Source organism: Cherax quadricarinatus, chromosome 56, assembly GCF_038502225.1.
Source record: "Cherax quadricarinatus isolate ZL_2023a chromosome 56, ASM3850222v1, whole genome shotgun sequence".
NCBI classification, from domain to species: domain Eukaryota; kingdom Metazoa; phylum Arthropoda; class Malacostraca; order Decapoda; family Parastacidae; genus Cherax; species Cherax quadricarinatus.
Window position 1 is genome coordinate 21,328,874 of NC_091347.1, and position 26,623 is coordinate 21,355,496.

At 44.7% G+C, this 26,623-nt stretch overlaps 1 protein-coding gene across 1 annotated transcript in view; it reads right to left on the reverse strand.

The window, feature by feature from the left end:
* Positions 1-25,690, reverse strand: part of LOC128700756 (sodium-dependent serotonin transporter-like) — a 106,768-nt gene extending 81,078 nt beyond the window's left edge. The window contains exon 1 of the mRNA XM_070097175.1: positions 25,649-25,690. The gene's annotated coding sequence lies outside the window, so the exon portion shown is untranslated. The remainder of the gene's footprint in view (positions 1-25,648) is intronic.
* Positions 25,691-26,623: the final 933 nt, after the last annotated feature.

The window sequence follows — 26,623 nt, forward strand, 5'->3', positions numbered from 1 at the left end:
CCCCTCGCATCTCTCATGGCACCCCCACTCACATCTCTCATGGCACCCCGTCACATCTCTCATGGCACCCCCACTCACATCTCTCATGGCACCCCGTCACATCTCTCATGGCACCCCGTCACAGCTCTCATGGCACCCCCTCGCATCTCTCATGGCACCCCCACTCACATCTCTCCTGGCACCCCGTCACATCTCTCCTGGCACCCCCACTCACATCTCTCATGGCACCCCGTCACATCTCTCATGGCACCCCCACTCACATCTCTCATGGCACCCCCTCGCATCTCTCATGGCACCCCAACTCACATCTCTCATGGCACCCCAACTCACATCTCTCATGGCACCCCAACTCACATCTCTTATGGCACCCCCACTCACATCTCTTATGGCACCCCCACTCACATCTCCCATGGCACCCCAACTCACATCTCTTATGGCACCCCAACTCATCTCTCATGGCACCCCACTCACATCTCCCATGGCACCCCAACTCACATCTCTTATGGCACCCCAACTCACATCTCTCATGGCACCCCAACTCACATCTCTCATGGCACCCCACTCACATCTCTCATGGCACTCCCACTCACATCTCTCATGGCACCCCAACTCACATCTCTCATGGCACTCCCACTCACATCTCCCATGGCACCCCAACTCACATCTCTCATGGCACCCCCACTCACATCTCTCATGGCACCCCAACTCACATCTCTCATGGCACCCCAACTCACATCTCTCATGGCACCCCACTCACATCTCTCATGGCACTCACATCTCTCATGGCACCCCCACTCACATCTCTTATGGCACCCCCACTCACATCTCTCATGGCACCCCACTCACATCTCTCATGGCACCCCAACTCACATCTCTTATGGCACCCCAACTCACATCTCTCATGGCACCCCAACTCACATCTCTCATGGCACCCCACTCACATCTCTCATGGCACTCCCACTCACATCTCTCATGGCACCCCCACTCACATGTCTCATGGCACCCCCACACATCTCTCATGGCACCCCCACTCCCATCTCTCATGGCACCCTCCCCCCCACCTCCCGCTCTCCGGGCACCCCCACTCCCATCTCATGGCACCCTCCCACTCACCTCCCACTCTCATGGCCTCCTCAGGGACTGATAAGCACTCATTCTCACACCCTTCTTACACACTCTTCCAACCTTCCAATATCTTCCACTTTTATCGCTTTTTTCCCCCGTATACTTTTCAAAAAATTCTTTCGTAAGTTTTTCTGTGCATTCTGTTATCCAGTTGCTTCACCTCTTGATAGTGAGTAAAAATTGTCAATGACTCCTCCAGACGTTCACCCCGACCAGCACTTTTTTTATTTTTGAAATTCATGTTTAAGGGAGAAAATGTTGTCAGAGGCTCATGTCCCCTCTCAGTATACTCATTTATTTATGAAAATATTGGTCATTCACTCCTGGCCAATTTAAAAGTCTTGTTGACCAGCCTAGAGTTGATAGTCCCTCCTCTTCGGTTTTTTTTTTTTTGAGGATGGGTGCGAGGTAAGACTGTCTTCATAGCTTTCTACATCTGCAAGATTTCAATATTTTCATCTTGAAAGCCGTATTGCAAAAACAAAAACAAAAGTGGGGAAACCTAAAAAATAAGTGTGTGATTCATTTAATGACGTCAGGGGCAAGTTCTTTAATAACTGTTGTCTCTTAGATGACTTCACTAACTGTTACAGAAAGAGAAACCTTGCCAGTCAGTCAGTCAGACAGCCAACCAGGCAGACAACCAGCCAGACAACCAGCCAGACAACCAGCCAGACAACCAGCCAGCCAGCCAGCCAGCCAGGGAGCCAGCCAGGGAGCCAGCCAGGGAGACAGCCAGGGAGCCAGCCAGCCAGACAGCCAGCCAGCTAGGTAACAAGAGGGAGGAAAAGGAGAAAGAAAGAGGAGGAGAAGCAAGAGCCAGAGGGACAGAGACGGTTGTTGACATAATTTCAAGCAGTCCTGTACTCTCGTCTCATTGACGGGTGAGACAAGTACCTTGAAGCTGGTGTTCCAGCAGCTTGAAGCTGGTGTTCCAGCAACTTGAAGCTGGTGTTCCAGCAACTTGAAGCTGGTGTTCCAGCAGCTTGAAACTGGTGTTCCAGCAACTTGAAGCTGGTGTTCCAGCAGCTTGAAGCTGGTGTTCCAGCAACTTGAAGCTGGTGTTCCAGCAGCTTGAAACTGGTGTTCCAGCAACTTGAAGCTGTGTTCCAGCAGCTTGAAGCTGGTGTTCCAGCAACTTAAAGCTGGTGTTCCAGCAGCTTGAAACTGGTGTTCTGGCAGCTTGAAGCTGGTGTTCCAGCAACTTGAAGCTGGTGTTCCAGCAGCTTGAAACTGGTGTTCCAGCAACTTGAAGCTGGTGTTCCAGCAGCTTGAAGCTGGTGTTCCAGCAACTTGAAGCTGGTGTTCCAGCAGCTTGAAACTGGTGTTCCAGCAACTTGAAGCTGGTGTTCCAGCAGCTTGAAGCTGGTGTTCCAGCAACTTGAAGCTGGTGTTCCAGCAGCTTGAAACTGGTGTTCTGGCAGCTTGAAGCTGGTGTTCCAGCAACTTGAAGCTGGTGTTCCAGCAGCTTGAAACTGGTGTTCCAGCAACTTGAAGCTGGTGTTCCAGCAGCTTGAAGCTGGTGTTCCAGCAACTTGAAGCTGGTGTTCCAGCAGCTTGAAGCTGGTGTTCCAGCAACTTGAAGCTGGTGTTCCAGCAGCTTGAAACTGGTGTTCTGGCAGCTTGAAGTTGGTGTTCTGGCAGCTTGAAGTTGGTGTTCTGGCAGCTTGAAGCTGGTGTTCTGGCAGCTTGAAGTTGGTGTTCCAGGAGCTTGTAGCTGGTGTTCTAGCAGCTTGAAGTTGGTGTTCCAGTAGCTTGAAACTGGTGTTCTAACAGCTTGAAGTTGGTGTTCCAGCAGCTTGAAGCTGGTGTTCTGACAGCTTGAAGCTGGTGTTCTGACAGCTTGAAGCTGGTGTTTTTGCAGCTTGAAGCTGGTGTTCTGGCAGCTTGAAGTTGGTGTTCCAGGAGCTTGTAGCTGGTGTTCTGGCGGCTTGAAGTTGGTGTTCCAGCAGCTTGAAACTGGTGTTCTCGCAGCTTGAAGTTGGTGTTCCAGGAGCTTGTAGCTGGTGTTCTAGCAGCTTGAAGCTGGTGTTCTGGCAGCTTGTAGTTGGTGTTCCAGCAGCTTGAAGCTGGTGTTCTGGCAGCTTGAAGTTGGTGTTCCAGCAGCTTGAAGCTGGTGTTCTGGCAGCTTGAAGTTGGTGTTCCAGCAGCTTGAAGCTGGTGTTCTGGCAGCTTGAAGTTGGTGTTCCAGCAGCTTGTAGCTGGTGTTCTGGCAGCTTGAAGTTGGTGTTCCAGCAGCTTGTAGCTGGTGTTCTGGGAGCTTGAAGTTGGTGTTACAGCAGCTTGAAGCTGGTGTTCTGGCAGCTTGAAGTTGGTGTTCCAGGAGCTTGTAGCTGGTGTTCTAGCAGCTTGAAGCTGGTGTTCCAGCAGCTTGAAGCTGGTGTTCTGGCGGCTTGAAGTTGGTGTTCCAGCAGCTTGAAGCTGGTGTTCTGGCAGCTTGAAGTTGGTGTTCCAGGAGCTTGTAGCTGGTGTTCTGGCAACTTGAAGCTGGTGTTCTGGCAGCTTGAAGTTGGTGTTCCAGGAGCTTGTAACTGGTGTTCTAGCAGCTTGAAGTTGGTGTTCCAGTAGCTTGAGGCTGGTGTTCTGGCAGCTTGAAGTTGGTGTTCCAGTAGCTTGAGGCTGGTGTTCTGGCAGCTTGAAGTTAGTGTTCCAGGAGCTTGTAACTGGTGTCCTAGCAGCTTGAAGCTGGTGTTCTGGCAACTTGAAGCTGGTGTTCTGGCAACTTGAAGCTGGTGTTCTGGCAACTTGAAGCTGGTGTTCCAGCAGCTTAAAGCTGGTGTAAAAAATTATAATCTGACTGTGTGAAGCCCAGTTTTCCTCTTGTGTAGAAGACTAATTTAAGGGCTTCCGTGCTATACTTGTATTATTATTATTATTATTATTATTATTATTATTATTATTATTATTATTATTATTATTATTATTATTATTATTATTATTATTATTATCATTATTATTATTATTGTTGTTGTTGTTGTTGTTGTTGTTGTTGTTATTGTAAGAATTATTATTGTTTTGATGGAGGGAAATTGAAATAGTCTAGAATGTAGCTCACAGACAGACAGGCAACAGACAGACAAACAGACAGACAGGGAACTAGAAAGTCAGGTTCCCTCTCACAACGGCTCCTCTATAACCTAACCCACATCAACATGTCTTCCTTCGCTGAACCTTGCTTAATTACTAGAGAATGACCGGCTACGATGATGTATATATATGTTTCCTTTCTCTTTTCCCTTCTCTGGCGCACTTTTTCCTCTCTTCATTCCCTTTTCTCCAGCCCTCTCTTACTCCCTTTCAGTTCTCACTAACCTTCTCTCACGTCCTTCCTCTGGCTTTACTCTCACAAACTCTTGCGTCCTCAACTGTTTAATACTGTAAGTAACTGTTTCAAGTCTACAGTCTTCCTAACACTTGCTACCTCGAGTGACTGTAATATTCCCTCCAGGAGTTGTAACACTGCCTCCAGTGACTCTAACACTACCTTCAGTGGCTATATCATTGATTCCACTGACTGTAACACTGTTCCAGTGCTTGTAACACTACGTCCAGTGACTGTAACACTTCATCCAGTGACTGCAACACTGCTTCATGTGGCTGTAATGCTGTTCCAGTGGCTGTAACACTGCCTCCAGTGACTGTAACACTGCTTCCTGTGGTTGTAACACTTCCAGTGGCTGTAACACTACGTCAAGTGGCTGTAACACTGCCTCCAGTGACTGCAACACTGCTTCCTGTGGCTGTAATGCTGTTCCAGTGGCTGTAACACTGCCTCCAGTGACTAACACTGCTTCCTGTGGTTGTAACATAACACTGCTTCCAGTGGTTGCAACACTACCTCCACTGGATGTAACACTGACTACCTCCAGTGGCTGTAACAGTATTCTCACAGTACCCTCAGATACCTCTCTATAGCACTTTTGGGTAGCCCGCCGGTGCTACATGACTAGTCACCCAGCCCAGGCTGCTTCCTGTGGGACCATCCTCGTCACGCCGTGACGGTAACACACACATATACCGTGATAATAACGCCGTGACAATAACACACATACCGTGACAATAGCACACTCGTCACAATAACACCATGACAATAGCACTCTCGTTTCCGCCTGAGTGTGCTGGCAGCAAGAGGATTGTTACTGGATTGTTATAACGAAAAGGTTACTAGAACGCTGGTTCAGAGAGTGAGAGTGAGAGACTGAGAGAGTGAGAGAGAGAGAGAGAGCTTGGGAGGCCAAGGGAGACTTATATCTGAAGAGTGATAAGGTTGATGTATGGGTTATGTTAGTCACCCCTCCTCCGCCAGTCCTTGCTGGGAGAGAATGAAGGTAGGGAGAGAGAGGGAGGATGAAGCAGGGAGAGAGCGAGGGGAGGAAAAAAAACTTTATATCTAACAACTGACAATAATAATAATAATAATAATAATAATAATAATAATAATAATAATAATAATAATAATAATAATAATAATAATAATAATAATAATAAAAGTGTATATAATCACTATCTTAAGGTATAAAGTGTTCTTGACTGGTGGTGAACAGTTTACCTGCAGCCTTAATAACCCTCGTGTAGTAGATAGGCTTTAAACTCAAACAGCCAATCATATTTCATTGTTATTAATTGCAGCATATTTAATGGTAGTTCACAGGCTAATTACACCCTTCACGACACACTTGGAGTACTTAGGACTTGCTGACTCTGAACCCTGAGAATGACAGTGACAGTCATGCTGTTTACCAACACGCATAGCGTAAGTGATCACCAATACTCGCCTATATAATGACGTTTTTGAAAGCTTTTTTTTTTATTATTGTCAGCTTGAGAGAAAGTTTGTTTCCAATTGGACAGTTTAGAGATGATAGGACGGATTTATTGTTGAAGTTCGGAAGATTCACTCTCTCTCTCTCTCTCTCTCTCTCTCTCTCTCTCTCTCTCTCTCTCTCTCTCTCTCTCTCTCTGGCTCGCTAATGATACTGTCTCGTCTTTGTGTGTGTACTCACCTAGTTGTGGTTGCAGGGGTCGAGTGACAGCTCCTGGCCCCGTCTGGTCGCTGGTCGCTACTAGATCACTCTTCCTGCTCCATGAGCTTTATCATACCTCTTCTTAAAGTATGTATGGATCCTGCCTTCACTACATCACCCCCCAGACTATTCCACTTCCTGACAACTCTGTGACTGAAGAAATACTTTCTAACATCCCAGTGATTCATCTGAGTCTACAACATTGTGACCCCTTGTTGCTGTGTCCCATCTCTGGAACATCCTGTCTCTGTCCACCTTGTCGATTCCTCTCAGTATTATATGTCGTTATCATATCACCCCCTATCTTTCCTGTCCTGTGTGTGTGTGTGTGTGTGTGTGTGTGTGTGTGTGTGTACTCACCTAGTTGAGGTTACGGGGCTCGAGTCCGAGCTCCTGGCCCCGCCTCTTCACTGATCGCTACTAGGTCACTCTCCCTGAGCCGTGAGCTTTATCATACCTCTGCTTAAAGCTATGTATGGATCCTGCCTCCACTACATCGCTTCCCAAACTATTCCACTTACTGACTACTCTGTGGCTGAAGAAATACTTCCTAACATCCCTGTGATTCATCTGTGTCTTCAGCTTCCAACTGTGTCCCCTTGTTACTGTGTCCAATCTCTGGAACATCCTGTCTTTGTCCACCTTGTCAATTCCTCTCAGTATTTTGTATGTCGTTATCATGTCCCCCCTATCTCTCCTGTCCTCCAGCGTCGTCAGGTTGATTTCCCTTAACCTCTCCTCGTAGGACATACCTCTTAGCTCTGGGACTAGTCTTGTTGCAAACCTTTGCACTTTCTCTAGTTTCTTTACGTGCTTGGCTAGGTGTGGGTTCCAAACTGGTGCCGCATACTCCAATATGGGCCTAACGTACACGGTGTACAGGGTCCTGAATGATTCCTTATTAAGATGTCGGAATGCTGTTCTGAGGTTTGCTAGGCGCCCATATGCTGCAGCAGTTATTTGGTTGATGTGCGCTTCAGAAGATGTGCCTGGTGTTATACTCACCCCAATATCTTTTTCCTTGAGTGAGGTTTGTAGTCTCTGGCCCCCTAGACTGTACTCCGTCTGCGGTCTTCTTTGCCCTTCCCCAATCTTCAGGACTTTGCACTTGGTGGGATTGAACTCCAGGAGCCAATTGCTGGACCAGGTCTGCAGCCTGTCCAGATCCCTTTGTAGTTCTGCCTGGTCTTCGATCGAGTGAATTCTTCTCATCAACTTCACGTCATCTGCAAACAGGGACACCTCAGAGTCTATTCCTTCCGTCATGTCGTTCACAAATACCAGAAACAGCACTGGTCCTAGGACTGACCCCTGCGGGACCCCGCTGGTCACAGGTGCCCACTCTGACACCTCGCCACGTACCATGACTCGCTGCTGTCTTCCTGACAAGTATTCCCTGATCCATTGTAGTGCCTTCCCTGTTATCCCTGCTTGGTCCTCCAGTTTTTGCACCAATCTCTTGTGTGGAACTGTGTCAAACGCCTTCTTGCAGTCCAAGAAAATGCAATCCACCCACCCCTCTCTCTCTTGTCTTACTGCTGTCACCATGTCATAGAACTCCAGTAGGTTTGTGACACAGGATTTCCCGTCCCTGAAACCATGTTGGCTGCTGTTGATGAGATCGTTCCTTTCTAGGTGTTCCACCACTCTTCTGATAATCTCTCCATGATTTTGCATACTATACATGTCAGTGACACTGGTCTGTAGTTTAATGCTTCATGTCTGTCTCCTTTTTTAAAGATTGGGACTACATTTGCTGTCTTCCATGCCTCAGGCAATCTCCCTGTTTCGATAGATGTATTGAATATTGTTGTTAGGGGTACACATAGCGCCTCTGCTCCCTCTCTCAATACCCATGGGGAGATGTTATCTGGCCCCATTGCCTTTGAGGTATCTAGCTCACTCAGAAGCCTCTTCACTTCTTCCTCGGTTGTGTGCACTGTGTCCAGCACATGGTGGTGTGCCCCACCTCTCCGTCTTTCTGGAGCTCCTTCTGTCTCCTATGTGAACACTTCTTTGAATCTCTTGTTGAGTTCCTCACATACTTCAGGGTCATTTCCTGTTGTCTCTCCTCCTTCCTTCCTTAGCCTGATTACCTGGTCCTTGACTGTTGTTTTCCTCCTGATGTGGCTGTACAACAGTTTCGGGTCAGATTTGGCTTTCGCTGCTATGTCGTTTTCATATTGTCTTTGGGCCTCCCTTCTTATCTGTGCATATTCGTTTCTGGCTCTACGACTGCTCTCCTTATTCTCCTGGGTCCTTTGCCTTCTATATTTCTTCCATTCCCTAGCACACTTGGTTTTTGCCTCCCTGCACCTTTGGGTAAACCATGGGCTCATCCTGGCTTTTTCATTATTCCTGTTACCCTTGGGTACAAACCTCTCCTCAGCCTCCTTGCATTTTGTTGCTACATATTCCATCATCTCATTAACTGGCTTCCCTGCCAGTTCTCTGTCCCACTGAACCCCGTTCAGGAAGTTCCTCATTCCTGTGTATTCCCCTTTCTTGTAGTTTGGCTTCATTCGTCCTGGCCTTCCTGCTTCTCCCTCCACTTGTAGCTCTACTGTGTATTCGAAGCTTAAAACCACATGGTCACTGGCCCCAAGGGGTCTTTCATATGTGATGTCCTCGATATCTGCACTACTCAAGGTGAATACTAAGTCCAGCCTTGCTGGTTCATCCTCTCCTCTCTCTCTTGTAGTGTCCCTTACGTGTTGGCACATGAAGTTTTCCAGTACCACCTCCATCATCTTAGCCCTCCATGTATCTTGGCCCCCATGTGGGTCCAAGTTCTCCCAATCGATCTCCTTGTGGTTAAAGTCACCCATGATCAGGAGCTTTGCCCTGCATGCATGAGCTCTTCTGGCCACTCTAGCCAGTGTGTCAACCATCGCTTTATTGCTCTCGTCGTACTCTTGCCTTGGCCTCCTGCTGTTCTGTGGTGGGTTATACATCACTGCTATTACCACCTTGGGACCTCCAGAGTGAAGCGTTCCCGCTATGTAATCACTTTCTTCTCCGCTGTCTCCTCTCTCCAGCTCATCAAAATTCCAGCGTGTGTGTGTGTGTGTGTGTGTGTGTGTGTGTGTGTGTGTGTGTGTGTGTGTGTGTGTGTTAGTTACCATTTTGTCCTAGGCACATGTCGATTAGACACTAGGCCTGTTGTATATGAGTACGTGTGTGTGTGTGTGTGTGTGTGTGTGTGTGTGTGTGTGTGTGTGTGTGTGTGTGTGTGTGTGTGTGTGTGTGTGTGTGTGTGTGTGTGTGTATGTGTGTATGTGTGTATGTGTGTATGTGTGTGTGTGTGTGTGTGTGTGTGTGTGTGTATGTGTGTGTGTATGTGTGTGTGTGTGTATGTGTGTGTGTGTGTGTACTCACCTAATTGTACTCACCTAATTGTGGTTGCAGGGGTCGAGACTCAGCTCCTTGCCCCGCCTCTTCACTGATCGCTACTGGACCTCTCTCTCTCTGCTTCCTGAGCTTTGTCATACCTCTTCTTAAAACTATGTATGGTTCCTGCCTCCACTACTTCACTTGCTAGGCTATTCCACTTGCTGACAACTCTATGACTGAAGAAATACTTCCTAACGTCCCTGTGACTCGTCTGAGTCTTCAGCTTCCAGTTGTGACCCCTTGTCCCTGTGTCCCCTCTCTGGAACATCCTATCTCTGTCCACCTTGTCTATTCCCCGCAGTATCTTGTATGTCGTTATCATGTCTCCCCTGACCCTTCTGTCCTCCAGTGTCGTCAGTCCGATTTCCCTTAACCTTTCCTCGTACGACATTCCCTTGAGCTCTGGGACTAGCCTTGTTGCAAACCTTTGTACTTTCTCTAACTTCTTGACGTGCTTGACCAGGTGTGGGTTCCAGACTGGTGCTGCATACTCAAGTATGGGCCTAACATACACAGTGTACAGTGTCTTGTATGTGTGTGTGTGTGTGTGTATGTGTGTGTGTGTGTGTGTGTGTGTGTGTGTGTGTGTGTGTGTGTGAGAGGGAGAGAGAGATCATAATTTAACTAATACTAATCTATAAAAAATATTATTTCATAAACTAGTATTTGGCTTTTATTAAGTTATCAGCTGGTATTGTAATCTTTGTAGAGAGTTATTGTACTCTCTCTCTCTCTCTCTCTCTCTCTCTCTCTCTCTCTCTCTCTCTCTCTCTCTCTCTCTCTCTCTCTCTCTCTCTCTCTCTCTCTCTCTCTCTCTCTATCTATCTATCTATCTATCTATCTATCTCTCTCTCTCTCTCTCTCTCTCTCTCTCTCTCTCTCTCTCTCTCTCTCTCTCTCTCTCTCTCTCTCTCTCTCTCTCTCTCTCTCTCTCTCTCTCTCTCTCTCTCTCTCTCTCTCTCTCTCTCTCTCTCTCTCTCTCTCTCTCTCTCTCTCTCTCTCTCTCTCTCTCTCTCTCTCTCTCTCTCTCTCTCTCTCTCTCTCTCTGTCTCTCTCTCTCTCTCCCTCCTGGCACTATTAAAATAAGGGCCATAAAGTGAGTGAGTTACGTCTCACTGACACTATAAACAGAGTGAACTACACTAGTGCCATCCCTTGTGGCACTGCTGCACTGCTTGTGGCACTGCTACACTGCTTGTGGCACTGCTACACTGCTTGTGGAACTGCTACACTGCTTGTGACACTGCTACACTGCTTTTGGCACTGCTACACTGTTTGTGGCACTGCTACACTGCTTGTGACACTGCTACACTACTTGTGGCACTGCTACACTGCTTGTGACGCTGCTACACTGCTACACTGCTTGTGGCACTGCTACACTGTTTGTGGTACTGATACACTTCTTCTGACACTGCTACACTGCTTGTGGCACTGCTACACTGCTTGTGGCACTGCTACACTGCTTGTGACACTGCTACACTGCTTGTGGCACTGCTACGCTGCTTGTGATACTGTGGCACTGCTACACTGCTTGTGGCACTGCTACACTGTGGCACTGCTACACTGCTTGTGACACTCCTACACTGCTTGTGGCACTGCTACACTGCTTGTGACACTGCTACACTGCTTGTGGCACTGCTACACTGCTTGTGATACTGCTACACTGCTTGTGACACTGCTGCACTGCTTGTGGCACTGCTACTCTGCTCGTGACACTGCTACACTGCTTGTGGCACTGCTACACTGCTTGTGACACTGCTACACTGCTTGTGGCACTGCTACACTGCTTGTGACGCTGCTACACTGCTTGTGGCACTGCTACACTGTTTGTGGCACTACTACACTGCTTGTGACACTGCTACACTGCTGTTGGCACTGCTACACTGCTTGTGGCACTGCTACACTGCTTGTGGCACTGCTACACTGCTGGTGGCAATGCTACACTGTGGCACTGCTACACTGCTGATGGCACTGCTACACTGCTGGTGGCACTGCTACACTGCTGGTGGCACTGCTACACTGCTGGTGGCACTGCTACACTGCTGGTGGCACTGCTACACTGCTGGTGGCACTGCTACACTGCTGGTGGCACTGCTACACTGCTGGTGGCACTGCTACACTGCTGGTGGCACTGCTACACTGCTGGTGGCACTGCTACACTGCTGGTGGCACTGCTACACTGCTGGTGGCACTGCTACACTGCTTGTGGCACTTCTACACTGCTTGTGGCACTGCTACACTGCTTGTGGCACTGCTACACTGCTGGTGGCAATGCTACACTGTGGCACTGCTACACTGCTGATGGCACAGCTACACTGCTGGTGGCACTGCTACACTGCTGGTGGCACTGCTACACTGTTGATGGGACTGATACACTGCTGGTGGCACTGCTACACTGCTGGTGGCACTGCTACACTGCTGGTGGCACTGCTACACTGCTGGTGGCACTGCTACACTCCTTTATTGATGCATCTTCATTTTATTTGAGGTAATTATGGCAGCCGGAAGAAAGAAAAGAAAATGATGGGAGAGAGGAAGTGAGAGGGAGGAGGGGAAGTGAGAGGGAGGAGGGAAGAAGTGAGAGGGAGGAGGGAAGAAGTGAGAGGGAGGAGGGAAGAAGTGAGAGGGAGGAGGGAAGAAGTGAGAGGGAGGAAGGAGAATAGGGGGGGGGGCCACAAGACAAGAGGGCGCAAGGATAATCCTAAATTGAGGTGCAGCAAGGTAGAGGGAAGGATGGAGGGAGAGAGGGAGGGAGGGAGAGAGGGAGGGAGGGAGGAGGAAGAAGAGAATACAATAAGAAAGGGAAGTGGAATGCTTAAGTAATGGGGTAAAGAGTAGAATTTGAACAGGAGAGTACGAGGGAGAGAAAGAGAGAGAGAGACAGGGAGTGAGCATCCTTGCTCTCACTGCTCCTTAAGAGTATTTCCATGTGTGGCTGGGTCTAGCAACCCTCCCTTCACTTTACCCTCCCTCTCACTCACTCCCTCCTTCCTTCCCTCTCTCCCATTCACTACCTTCACCCTACCTCCCTACCATTCACTCCCTTCACCCTACCTCCCTACCATTCATTACCTTCACCCTACCTCCCTACCATTCATTACCTTCACCCTACCTCCCTACCATTCACTCCCTTCACCCTACCTCCCTTCTCACTTCTCCCTCATACTGTACTCTGTCTATCAGTCTGCGTCCTTAACTAATATAAATCTTACTAAATATATACTCTCTCCCTTTTTCTCTCTTTTCGTCCTCTTCCTTTCTCCCTCTCCCTTCATCCTCTCCCTCTACTACACAGGCTCTGACTAGCGTCTACTCATCAACTTTTCCCTCAACACTCTCTGCCGGTTCGCTTCCCTCTCCCCTATACACAAAAAAAAGGCAGTAGAGGCGTGATCCATACATAGCTTGAAGAAGAGGTACTATATGGCTCTTGAAGCCAGGAGAGAGTCTACCTTGTAGCTACCAGCGAAGAGGTGGGGCCAGGAGCTGTGGCTTGACCCCTGTAACCACATGTAGGTGAGTACACACACACACACACACACACACACATCATACATAGTTTAAGACGAGGTTTGATAAAGCTCATGAAGGACGGAGAGAGAGGTCCTAGTAGCGATCAGTGAAGAGGCGGGACCAGGAGCTATGACCGGACCCCTGCCACCACAAATAAGTGTTACGATAAAGTGGTTGAGAGAGTGGACTGCAGTACACAGTACACTAACATAGGCAGATACCAAGTTGGGCTCGATACACCGATACACAAAAATGTGTCAGTAATGTGTCCCTGCCTCCATTTACTCTCTCACACCTCGATAGTAACTGTTTCCCGATTATCTTCAAGAAGAGACACATGTATCCCGTAAAATCGATTATCTACAGCGAGAGAACGAGTCACACACACAAGTATTCCGTATAATTGATTATATACCTGAGGAGACATATCCCCTATAACTATCTCCCTTATTCTTCCTTCTCCCTCTCCTCCTACTCTTAGTTCTTCTCTTGCTCTTGTTCGTCATGCTGCTGCTGCTGATCTCTCCCTCAGATCTTCAGTTTTAAGTAAATATTTTAATTTTCACTGTGAACTCAACTTTTAACGTCATTTGCACTTCCTTGAGCAGAATCTCAAGGAACTGTGTTGCAGAGGTCTGAGTAAAACTCAGACCTCTGTAACACAATTGTCCTCAAACATTTGTTAAGTTATACCACGAATTAAGGAAAGATCCTGGACCTTACCTTACGAAAGCAGACAAAACAAATGCGATAATAATTATGGAGACGGTAGGTTATAGGGGAAAAATAAACATGATATTGGGAAACAGGGAAACTCAGGGGCCCCTTAAAGCCTGTCGACTACACGAGGGTCAGACTTCACCAGATGAATATATTTTATTCCCTTAAACAAGTATTAAAATAATCTTTCAGTATATATACACCGAGAGAAATACACATCTAGGTGTGTATATTGTCTCTCCACGTGTATACACACTGTTGCTCTCAGTACACATACAACGAAATATACTCAGCAGAATATGTTATTATTACACCCCACAAATACCACAATTTAAATTTCTTGACGTGATAGTCTTCAAGGATGCTAGGTGGGTACCTTAATGATGATAACCGGCTCTTGATCCGAGAAGTTGAATCTACCCTTCACATTCCTCAAATCAAACTATTACTTCCCATTCCCCAGAGGCTTTATTTTCCCTATGTGCTAAAACCTTCCCCCTGAATATGAAATAATAGTTGAACTGAAGATTCTCTCGAGTTACCCCTATAAATAAATAAATAATAATAATTATTATTAACTTAATTTTCTCAAGTCACCCCCTTTTTTCTAATACATAAGAAAGTGGTATGTGGAGTTTTCAATAACCAACGTGCGGAGTTTAGGTGCTCATTAACAGCTTGACGGAAGTCCAACTCTGAGGCAATAAGACGAGATGATCAGCCCAAGGTTCGGTGCTCAGGGCTTAATAAGATACTGAGAGAGAGGGGGATATAGGGAGAGAGAGAGGGGAAACAGGGAGAGAGAGGGTAACAGGGAGAGAGAGAGGAGGACAGGGAGAGTGTGTCCACACTTGAAAGGCAAAATGATTCAAATACTTATCGCAGACTGAGCGTGTAAACAGCTACGACCAACTTCAGAAAATATCTTGAAGATTTTCTTGTCAACCAAGGTCAAATCATATTAAGGTTGATTTAGGCCAGGTCAAGGGTCAACATTATCTTCAAAGGAATTGGATACGGCCTGTAGGATACTGTCCTTTTCAAAAATCATGCGAGCATCTTTTATAGAATCTGATTCTGAGTGTTCTATGTGACCAGCATAAATGAAGTATAGTTTCTGTGAATCCTATGATCCAAAGGTTGCATTCCATGGCGTCACCCTTTATAAAACAGCCGCCAGAGACATTCATTTAACATCAGTTTGTACTAAATCGAGTTTCCACCGTACCTGTCATATATATATATTTTTGCCTTGATTTTTTCACTAATTTAATATGGAAAAAATAAGAATCTTTAATAATCCATGAAGAGCCACTGGGTGGAGCATCGCTGTTATCGGATATTGTATTAACAGAGCTCAGTGCATGGGGTAGGGTGGGTGTTAGGATGGTGGGGTGTGGGTGGGGGTGGGGGTTATGTGATGGGCATTGAGGAGGAAGAGAGAGTGGTGGAAGGGTCAGTGGGAAAGAGTAGAAGTAGTGGTGGAAGGATGACAAGTACATTATATGATGTTCGAGTGACCTTATACCAAGAGTCAGTACAACATGAAGGTCAATGTAATATCTTAAGCGTCCAAATCTCAGCCTTATCTCTCTCTCTCTCTCTCTCTCTCTCACTAAATCAACTTGAGAGACAAGACCATTCCTCTTATTACAAAACTCTGGTACTCTCTCACTCCACTATCTTTAATTGTCTGGATGAACGTGAAGAGTTTATCTGAGAGACAGAACGATGTTTTTGCGTCTTCAAGAACGGTCATAAATTCTTAGCAGCACAGGAGATTACCGTTGTATCTGTATAAGTTACAGACGTCACCCATGTATAACTGCAAATTTACAAGATTTATAACACACCTAATCATCAGAAAAGTCAATTATTATTCTTGTAAATTCGCCGGTATATCTCCCGGCCCGGGCCTTTTCCAAGTGGTGGCCCGGCCTTGGCTCCCTGTGCCTCCTCCCATGGGAGGAGGCACAAGTACCCCCTCACCGTTGGGACCAACTGTTCCCAGGCCTAGCCACATTCCCCGCCCTCACGGGGCTCGTAGGGAGAAGCTAGACCTCTCTGGTCTGCCATCCCCGCCCCAAGGGGGCTAATGGGAATGACAGTCTTTTGAGCTGCAAGCTCTGGCTCAAGCACCTACCCTACCCTAGAAGGGCTGGGCATAGTATCGATGATCTTGAAAATCATTGAAAATATTACACATTTAAAAAAAAAAGGCTAATCATCAGAGGAGTCAATTGGTCATAATTACATAAAAAACCAAAGTAGCCTCCAGGATTATTATTATTATTATTATTAAAGATTCGCCGGTATTCTCCCGGCCCGGGCCTTTTCCAAGTGGTGGCCCGGCCTTGGCTCCCTCTTTAGGGAGTGTCTGAGACCTAAGTCTCCCATGGGAGGAGGCACAAGTACCTCCTCATCTTTGGGACCAACTGTCCCCAGGCCTAGCCACAAGCTAGGCATCTCTGGTCTGCCATCCCCGCCACAAGGGGGCAAATGGGAATGACAGTCTTATGAGCTAAAGGCTCGGGCTCAGGCACCTACCCTGCCCTAGAAGGGTTAGGCATGGTGTCGATGATCTTGAAAATCATTGAAAATATTACACATTTAAAAAAAATGGCTAATCATCAGAGGAGTCAATTGGTCATAATTACATAAAAAAACAAAGTAGCCTCCAGAATCATTTATATTTAGGTAATTTTTGACAATAGTTTTCTTTAAACCATCCTACTAAAATTATATTACAATATTAAAATTCGTTTGTGAAATATAACGTCCATGGAACATTCTAAATACTAATTATAATGTGAATATAACATAAATGTTAGTAATTCTGTAGGAAACACAAACTCCTGACGTGGGTCGTGATCATTTACATCACCCATTATTGAATATCGGATAATTTCACTATAATAACTTATATAAATACTGAATTTCAACATAATGAAATTTGCATTTTCGTGCGAAATATTTTTGCAAAAAAATAATAAAAAAAAAATTTTTTAGAAAATAATTCAATATTTTTAAAAAATTAAATAATGCTTTGGAAATAAATAATACATAATTTTTTTATTAATAATTCTTCATAATGCATATTTTTTGCATAAATATCTGAAGGAGAATTTATATTCCACTTGCTAAAATCGATCGACACCATGCCTAACCCTTCTAGGGTAGGGTAGGTGCCTGAGCCCGAGCCTTTAGCTCATAAGACTGTCATTCCCATTTGCCCCCTTGTGGCGGGGATGGCAGACCAGAGAGGCCTAGCTTGTGGCTAGGCCTGGGGACAGTTGGTCCCAAAGATGAGGAGGTACTTGTGCCTCCTCCCATGGGAGACTTAGGTCTCAGACACTCCCTAAAGAGGGAGCCAAGGCCGGGCCACCACTTGGAAAAGGCCCGGGCCGGGAGAATACCGGCGAATCTTTAATAATAATAAATAATTGCTAAAATCTATTACTCTAGTCAGGAAGGCTGACCATAATTTTTAAAATGGGTGGAGGGGTAAGCCAGTGGAAGGCCTCGGTCAGATGACCAAAATCTCCAGCTGTTGGTCATCATATGACTTAAGACCCGCATCAGGAAACACTTGTCCTGATTCCTGACCAGTCTTACCTATGGTAACCTTCATTCCTAGAATCTCACTACGAATATAAACTCCAGTAACCTGAGAACTGGAACACGTACCATATTCTCTATTATATATACGTATATATACAAAGAGGTCAACGACATCATAAAGAGAAGCCTTGCTACAGCTGGATGCCCAGCCGAGAGGGAGCCCCGATCACTAGCAGCCAACAATACCCACAACCCAGCAAACCGCCCCGACGGGATTACCATGTATCCTTGGAAGAATGGCAAGCTCTTAGCATGGGACTATACCTGTGTGTCCACACTGGCTGACACCTATATCCATCACAGTGTTGGGCGACAGGGAGGAGCTGCTGACCACAGGGAGGAGTACAAGATCAGCAAGTACAGGGACATAAGCCAACAGTATCAATTTGTCCCAGTGGGATCAGAGACCTTGGGATCATGGTGAAAAAATGCCACACGTTTCCTTAAAGAATTGGGTTCCAGACTCATCGACACCACCAGGGACCCAAGGGCAGCCACTTTCATGTTCCAGCGCCTCTGTGTGGCCATCCAGAGGGGAAATGCATGGTGCATACTGGGCTCGCGTTCGGCTTCGGAGGAGCTGGAGGAAATTCATAATCTTTAACATATTGTACCATTGTATTCATGTTTATGTTTTCTGTAAATGTATTCTGTCTATTAATAAATTTTCCCATAAAATATAAAATATAAGGGGTGGTAGAAGAAAATACTCAAACAGCTCCGGGGAGAACCTTGAGTTTTCCCTGAAATACGTTTATTGTCTTCACTGAGGATGAGCTGTAGAGGTGGTACCGCCCTATATATATATATATATATATATATATATATATATATATATATATATATATATATATATATATATATATATATGTGTGTGTGTGTGTGTGTGTGTGTGTGTGTGTGTGTGTGTGTGTGTGTGTGTTTGTGTGTGTGTGTGTTGTGTGTGTGTGTCGTATAGGTAAAAACTTAGGATTTTAGCTTAAATAACAACGCTCTTCTTGCCGAATAAGCCAAGCGAAAATTTGTGTATGCAATAATTTCGCAAAAATCATTCTGAACCTAACGAAAAAAAAAATATTTGATTGTGTTTGTTTATTATTAAATTATTGTAAACTTATCTAAAATATATTTAGCTGGATTAGGCTAAATTAAATTGCACCTGTTATAATAAGGTCAGGTAAATTTTCTAAGGTTCTTTTGGTACAAAATTTTTAATTTTTACATTAACATAAATGAAAAAAATATATCTTCAAACGTATAAGAGAAAATTTTAGAAAGAACTTAATTTTAAATGAGCTCTTGCTAATTGACCAGCTTTACCTATTTAACACGATATATATATGTGGGTTATGTTAAGGATAATCTAGGATAGTGCCAATAGGATACTGTCCCAGGTTTAACCTATGTCAGGTCCCTGGAGAAAATGTGTGTATTTGTTGTTTATAAGTCAGCTGTGTGTTATGTATTGAGAACAACAGGATACAGAGAGTGAAACAAGTATGACTTAAAGAAATCGTAATGACACGATTGTAAATAAACCATACCCCCGGCCGGGATTGAACCCGCGGTCATAGAGTCTCAAAACTCCAGCCCGTCGTGTTAGCCACTAGACCAGCTAGCCACAATAAGATTCATCCAACTAGGTATACCTAGTTGGATGAATCTTATTGTGGCTAGCTGGTCTAGTGGCTAACGCGACGGGCTGGAGTTTTGAGACTCTATGACCGCGGGTTCAATCCCGGCCGGGGGTATGGTTTAGTGAAACAAGTAGTGTGGGAGACAGTGAGACGGAGGGATGGAAGGAATAAGTGAGAATTATAGGAGAGGACAGGAGTTGATGGAGGGAGGAATGGAAGAGAAGAATGTTTGTGAAGAACTGATAGGGGGGGGTGGAGGAGGATGAGAGGAGTGGTTGAAAATAGAAAATAAAGATGGGAAGAATTGGGAAATTACAGAGAGTTGCAGTTAAACAGTGTATGTGGCGAGGCAGCAAGCAGGATTGTATGTGTGTATATAGAGATTGTTATAGTATTGTATGTGTGTATATAGAGATTGTTATAGTATTGTATGTGTGTATATAGAGATTGTTATAGTATTGTATGTGTGTATATAGAGATTGTTATAGTATTGTATGTGTGTATATAGAGATTGTTATAGTATTGTATGTGTGTATTTAGAGATTGTTATAGTATTGTATGTGTGTATATAGAGATTGTTATAGTATTGTATGTGTGTATTTAGAGATTGCTATAGTATTGTATGTGTGTATTTAGAGATTGTTATAGTATTGTATGTGTGTATATAGAGATTGTTATAGTATTCTGTTCTCTGTATTGTTATATGCTGAGACGTTTACTGTACCACTGTCACCACCGTCACCACTGTTACTATCACCATCACCACCTGCACCATCAAGTGCACCACCAACTCCTGCACCACCACCACAATCACCACAATCTTCAACAACAACAACAACAACAACAACAAGTGTCAGGAAGGAGACTGACCATCGTCGAGGATATTTATTGTGTTCTCCACTTTACGAAATGACTACAGCTCCTCCAACACTCCTCCTCCGTCTCTCCTCCTCCAACACTTCTCTTCCGTCTCTCCTCTAACACTCCGTCTCTCCTCCTTCAACACTTCTCCTCCGTCTCTCCTCCAACAATCCTTCATCTCTCCTCCAACACTCCTCCAGCACTCTCCATCTCTCCTTCTCCAACACTCTCCATCTCTCCTTCAACACCCTTCATCCAAAAACAAGGCAATGTGAGTGTGTGTGTACTCACCTATTTGTGGTTGCAGGGGTCGATACATAGCTCCTGGCCCCGTCTCTTCGCTGGTGTGTGTGTGAGCGATGACAGGTCCAGGAAAATTATCGACCAGTCAGGTCGGGACGTATCTTTCAAGTCAACAAGTGTTGGACCTGTTGCATACTGTCCTACCCCCCCCACCCTCCTATACACCACCCAGGCTCCCCCACATCCATATCCACAATTACTACAGTTACATGTAATTGGTTAATGGGGTTCAAAGCCTATCGACTTCATAAGGGGCCATCAAGACTACAGGTAACCCGGTCAAATCAAAAATCTAAAATAGGAATCAGAATACACTCTCAGTATATATACACCGAGAGGTCCACACCTCTCACTGTGTATTATTTTCTCTGTAATACATCTTATTGTCTGACCCACACACCAGATACATCTACAAATTACAAATAAAACACAAATTTTTCAACGAGGCTGGCTATAGACGTGGTTTATCTCGTTTTTTTAAGTCACCCTTCAATGTGGGTCCCTTGATGCCAGTTGAAGGCTCTTGATCAATGTGTTTAGTGGATTATAGCGAGGGAAAACTAAAATAAAGTGAAACTTGGAGAAAACGAGACGTATAAAAATCTTATTTTAAAAATAAAAGAGCTGTGTAATCCTCGTGAGTTTAGCGCTTGGTTTTGATTATAATCATAATAGAAAGGTTTAGAAACAATGAGAGATACATCTCAGCAGCCCATCATCTTAGAATAAAAAGGTACAATATCGTATATACTGACTCCCTTTCCTTCATATGTTAGTGTGACTTGTCAATGGTGAAATTAGGACCGACACGTCGTTATAATGTTATTTCTTCTATGTTCAGGTCATCTGTGCAGCTTATTCAGTCAGTATTTAACTCCGGCTAAGACAGTCGAAGGGTTGACTGTTTGACGAGCCTTAAACAGTGACTTTCTGACTGTATTTCCCAGTGTGCTCCATGATGCCCTTTCTCACATGATTCAAAAGAAAGACACATATATTATGGTATATTTAAATTGTACCACAAACCTACACTTAAACGCCCATCTTAAAAAAAATGTCCATTACGTATAAAAATAATGTATGTCAAACAGAATGTATTAAAACCAGATAATTAAATTCTAAAAAAATTTTCCCCAAGAAATCTAAGAAATAATGATCCTTAAAAATCAGGAAAATAAATAAAGTACTTTACAGAACACCTTTGAAATGTACGAAAAATAATTATTATTATTATTATTATTATTAAATATTCGCCGGTATTCTCCCGGCCCGGGCCTTTTCCAAGTGGTGGCCCGGCCTTGGCTCCCTCTTTAGGGAGTGTCTGAGACCTAAGTCTCCCATGGGAGGAGGCACAAGTACCTCCTCATCTTTGGGACCAACTGTCCCCAGGCCTAGCCACAAGCTAGGCCTCTCTGGTCTGCCATCCCCTCCACAAGGGGGCAAATGGGAATGACAGTCTTATGAGCTAAAGGCTCGGGCTCAGGCACCTACCCTACCCTAGAAGGGTTAGGCATGGTGTCGATCAATAATTATTGGGATTATCAATTCTAAAAACCAGATTCTACTCGAGAAATAAAACTCAAATTGTGATTTATGCAAATATTTGATATAATAACGTTTAATTTTGCCTCATTACTAACCAAAAAATCTACCGTAATTTTTGTAAACTATTCGTTAAGTCAGATTATTTTGTTCTATCCTTATGAGTTTTACATAAATTTGTTAATGTTCTCTATTGTATAGATTCTTGAAGTGATCCACCATGTTCTTTACGAGGAACTGTTAGGTCAGGTTCCTTAGGAAACAGGAGCTTTTGGTCATCTGACCGAGGCCTTCCACTGGCTTACCTATCCACCCTTCTAAAACCTACAGCCATAGTTATAGACATTTCTTCAAAGAATTGAAGTTAGGTAACATTCGTCAGGAAACAGGACAAGTGTTTCCTGACGCAGGTCTTAGTCAGATGATGACCCACCTTTGGAGCTTTTAGTCATCTGACCGAGGCCTTCCGCTGGCTTACCGGTCCACCCCTTTAAAAATTATGGTCATTTATAACCATTTATCAGTCATAATAAAAATACAAGTTATTATATAAATGATGTAATTATAAAAATAATGTGTATAAAAGAAGATATAGAGCTAAGATTTAAAGATAACCTGAAATAACCTGACTGAGTTTATCAATAAGCAGATAAAGGAATCAGAGCAGACAAGCCTGAAATCACTTTAGCTTTTATAAATACAGGTATCAACTATCTAATAGTTATAATTATAACCTTAATTTTTAAAGGGTGGAGGGGTAAGCCAGGGAAAGGCCTCGGTCACATGACCAAAAGCTCCAGCTGTGGGTAATCATATGACTAACACCCGCGTCAGGAAACACTTGTCCTGTTTCCTGGCTAATGTTTCCTGACCAACTTGACGTAACCTAGAGCTTCCATTATTAAAGTACTGTACAAGGATGGGTCGTCAAAATATTAAGACTTGTCAGGACACTTTCCTGGCAATAATATTATTTTTAATAACGAGATATTTATGTTGAGAAGACCCTAGTCAGGAGACCCTGGGTCAGGAGACCCTGGGTCAGGAGACCCTGGGTCAGGAGACCCTAGTCAGGAGACCCTGGGTCAGCAGACCCTGGGTCAGGAGACCCTGGGTCAGCAGACCCTGGGTCAGGAGACCCTAGTCAGGAGACCCTGGGTCAGCAGACCCTGGGTCAGGAGACCCTGGGTCAGGAGACCCTGGGTCAGGAGACCCTGGGTCAGGAGACCCTGGGTCTGTCTCCTGACCAGTTCAAATATTTCTAGTACTGTGACTAAGACCCGCGTCAGGAAACATTCGTCATGTTTCCTGGCTAATGTTTCCTGACCAGTTTTGTTCTATCAATATACAGCGAGAGGTGTGTATCCCTTAGTGGATATACAGCGAGAGGTGTGTATCCCTTAGTGGATATACAGCGAAAGGTGTGTATCCCTTAGTGGATATACAGCGAGAGGTGTGTATCCCTTAGTGAATATACAGCGAGAGGTGTGTATCCCTTAGTGGATATACAGCGAGAGGTGTGTATCCCTTAATGGATATACAGCGAGAGGTGTGTATCCCTTAGTGAATATACGGTGAGGCGTCTATCTCCGTGTAAATATACTGAGGTGTATATCTGTATAGACACTAACCTTTGTGGCCCATTGAATCATTTAATAAATCGCTGGTATATACACCGAGAAGTATAAATTTCGCATATATATAGGCTGAGTATTTACTGTAATAGTGGAGTATAGTTGGCAGTCAACCTTAATGATCCAGCAAGAAAAAGGAAGGCCTAAATTATACAACATCAAAAAACAGGTATTGTGAGAGTGATAACAGCAGTTAGTGGCCAGCACTTCTCTCACCTGACTTGTGTTTTAGTCACCCTTCCAGCACATGACATGCGGCTATATACTTGTCAATAACACGATTTCCCTTCCACACCAAACCCTCCTCTCTCTCTCTCTTTCTCTTTCTGTCTGTCTCTCTGTCTCCCTCTCTGTCTATCTGTTTATCTTTCGACATTTCTTCTATTATTTTCGCTATTCTTTGATAATGTGATAAATCGCGAAAGCGCTTGGAATTTCTATTTATTCCGCTGTGTATTATTATTATTAAAGATTCGCCGGTATTCTCCCGGCCCGGGCCTTTTCTAAGTGGTGGCCCGGCCTTGGCTCCCTCTTTAGAGAGTGTCTGAGACCTAAGTCTCCCATGGGAGGAGGCACAAGTACCTCCTCATCTTTGGGACCAACTGTCCCCAGGCCTAGCCACAAGCTAGGCCTCTCTGGTCTGCCATCCCCGCCCCAAGGGAGCAAATGGGAATGACAGTCTTATGAGCTAAAAGCTCGGACTCAGGCACCTACCCTGCCCTAGAAGGGTTAGGCATGGTGTCGATCATTTCCGCTGTGGTTAATTTGCACACTGTGACATCAACTGTTTTTTATTATATATATATGTATATATATATATATATATATATATATATATATATATATATATATATATATATATATATATATATATATATATACATTATTTTTCTCAAACAATATTTTAATACAGTGAATAATGGAGATAATCACAACCTTGTTCTCGTCTTACGTTTTCCATTACGTGTATTTAAAAGAAAACATTTCATGGGGAAAGCAGAGAGATACTTTAATATCTGGCATATAAGACGCGACTCTTTCCCACAAAAAAGTATTGGAAAATCAGCCTGCGCCTTATATGCCGGGATTGACGGTATTTACCTCACGGATAAATTATTTCTCAACCCGACCAAATATTAATATATAAGTAATATATATTATATCTGTTGATATAACACTAAACATTTGATAAGAAAAAAAAAAATTTTTAAAAACTATTTTTGTTCTTAGATTAAAATATAAAAATTACTGTTTCTGGATTTTGAAAGAGAGAGAGAGAGAGAGAGAGAGAGAGATACACCACCTTAGGGCTACTCAAATAGCTTTTAGAGGGCGTACACAATTAATCATATTCCTTATTAACACTGTACACAGACCGAAGTGTTCAACAGAGTTGAACATCTCTTTCCTGTACCTCAACTATTCTTCAACTATCCCCTTCACCCCCCCCCAGTGGGTCCTAACAAGCTTCAACTATCCCCTTCACCCCCCCCCCCAGTGGGTCCTCACAAGCTTCAACTATCCCCTTCACCCCCCCCCAGTGGGTCCTCACAAGCTTCAACTATCCCCTTCACCCCCCCCCCCAGTGGGTCCTCACAAGCTTCAACTATCCCCTTCACCCCCCCCCAGTGGGTCCTCACAAGCTTCAACTATCCCCTTCACCCCCCCCCCAGTGGGTCCTCACTTGTGAGTTCCTTCTGTTCTGTTCTTAAGGATGACTTAGACTATCCTCACGTAATTTTCAGCATACGTCACCAGACACTATATACGTCAGTTGACCTATAATATAGATACAAATTGACGTTATTCTAGGCATCCATTGACGTCTGTTAAGTGAAGAATATTCTAGGTAGATTATTTTTATCACTGCTATTGTTATTATTATAAATATGGAAAAACAATTAATCCGTAAGGGTCAAAGAAAAATGGGAGGTAATTAAGTTTGATCCAAAGAAATTTAGGAAAGCTCCAGTTCCTTGGATCAAGTGTCCTTCACAAGTATCAAAGAATTACTCCCCTTAATAAAAGTAGTAGTAGAATATTCACTTAAAGTGAGGATCATTGAGTGTAAGAAGTGGCGGCGGCTCGAACCTCCGTCCGCTGAGTAGGACAAACACTGTCTGGAAGATAGACATTCACTTTCTTGACTTTTTAATAAATCAAAAAAAAGTAACCTTTTGGAGATCCTGTCAAAATAATGACCTGAAAAGTACGAAAACTTTGAAAGAATATATGAGAGAGAGAGAGAGAGAGTGTAGGGGGTTCTGGCACTTACTTGGGAGGCGAAGGCTGCATGAATGAACGCGGTGAGTGCCAAGTGGCGAGTGGTGGCTTGTCTGGCGTGGCACCTCGCTCAGGGGGTCATCCTGCCCTGGCCCCACCCACCACCCTCCATCTACCAATCACTGACTCGACTTCCTCACTCTAACTACGCCCCTTGCACCATCTTAGCCATTCACGATGCTTCTTTCTTCAGATCACAGCAGAGATGGAGCCAATCACAGCTGAGGTTATCAGTGCCTGGCTCCTCCTCCAGGCACTCGCAACCAATCACAGCTGAGGTTATCAGTGCCTGGCTCCTCCTCCAGGCACTCGCAACCAATCACAGCTGAGGTTATCAGTGCCTGGCTCCTCCTCCAGACACTCGCAACCAATCAGGAGCCTTAGATGCCTCAAGCGATTGCCAGATGTCGATATTTTGGATTGTTTTTCTCCTGTGGTTGTTTAAAGGTGGACTTTGACCCAGTAACTACCCAGCTGATGGTGGTCAGCTCAGCTGTTAACAGGTGTTTCCTCTTGGCCTGGCTTCCAGCTCCACTGAATTTCTCGCCTCTTAACTAATTAACTCAGTGGGACACTAAGTGTATTACCAGACATAAGAAAGTAACACAAAGAACATAGAGAAGTAAATTCTCGCACACACACACACACACACACACACACACACACACACACACACACACACACACACACACACACACACACACACACACACACACACACACACACACACACACACACACACACACACAAACTGCTAAGTTGCTGGAAGCACTAATGAAGAACTTTATGGGAAAACACCTAAAGGAAACGACTTAAGTGAAAGAAAGAGAGAGACTCACTGGACGAGACGCTGAGATTAAGGAACGGAGGATAGAGCCTCCAGGATTACTTACACTGAACGACACAAATGTGTTTAACACTTCAGGAAAAACACTTAAATACAGCCTTAACTTGGGACAATAAAGAA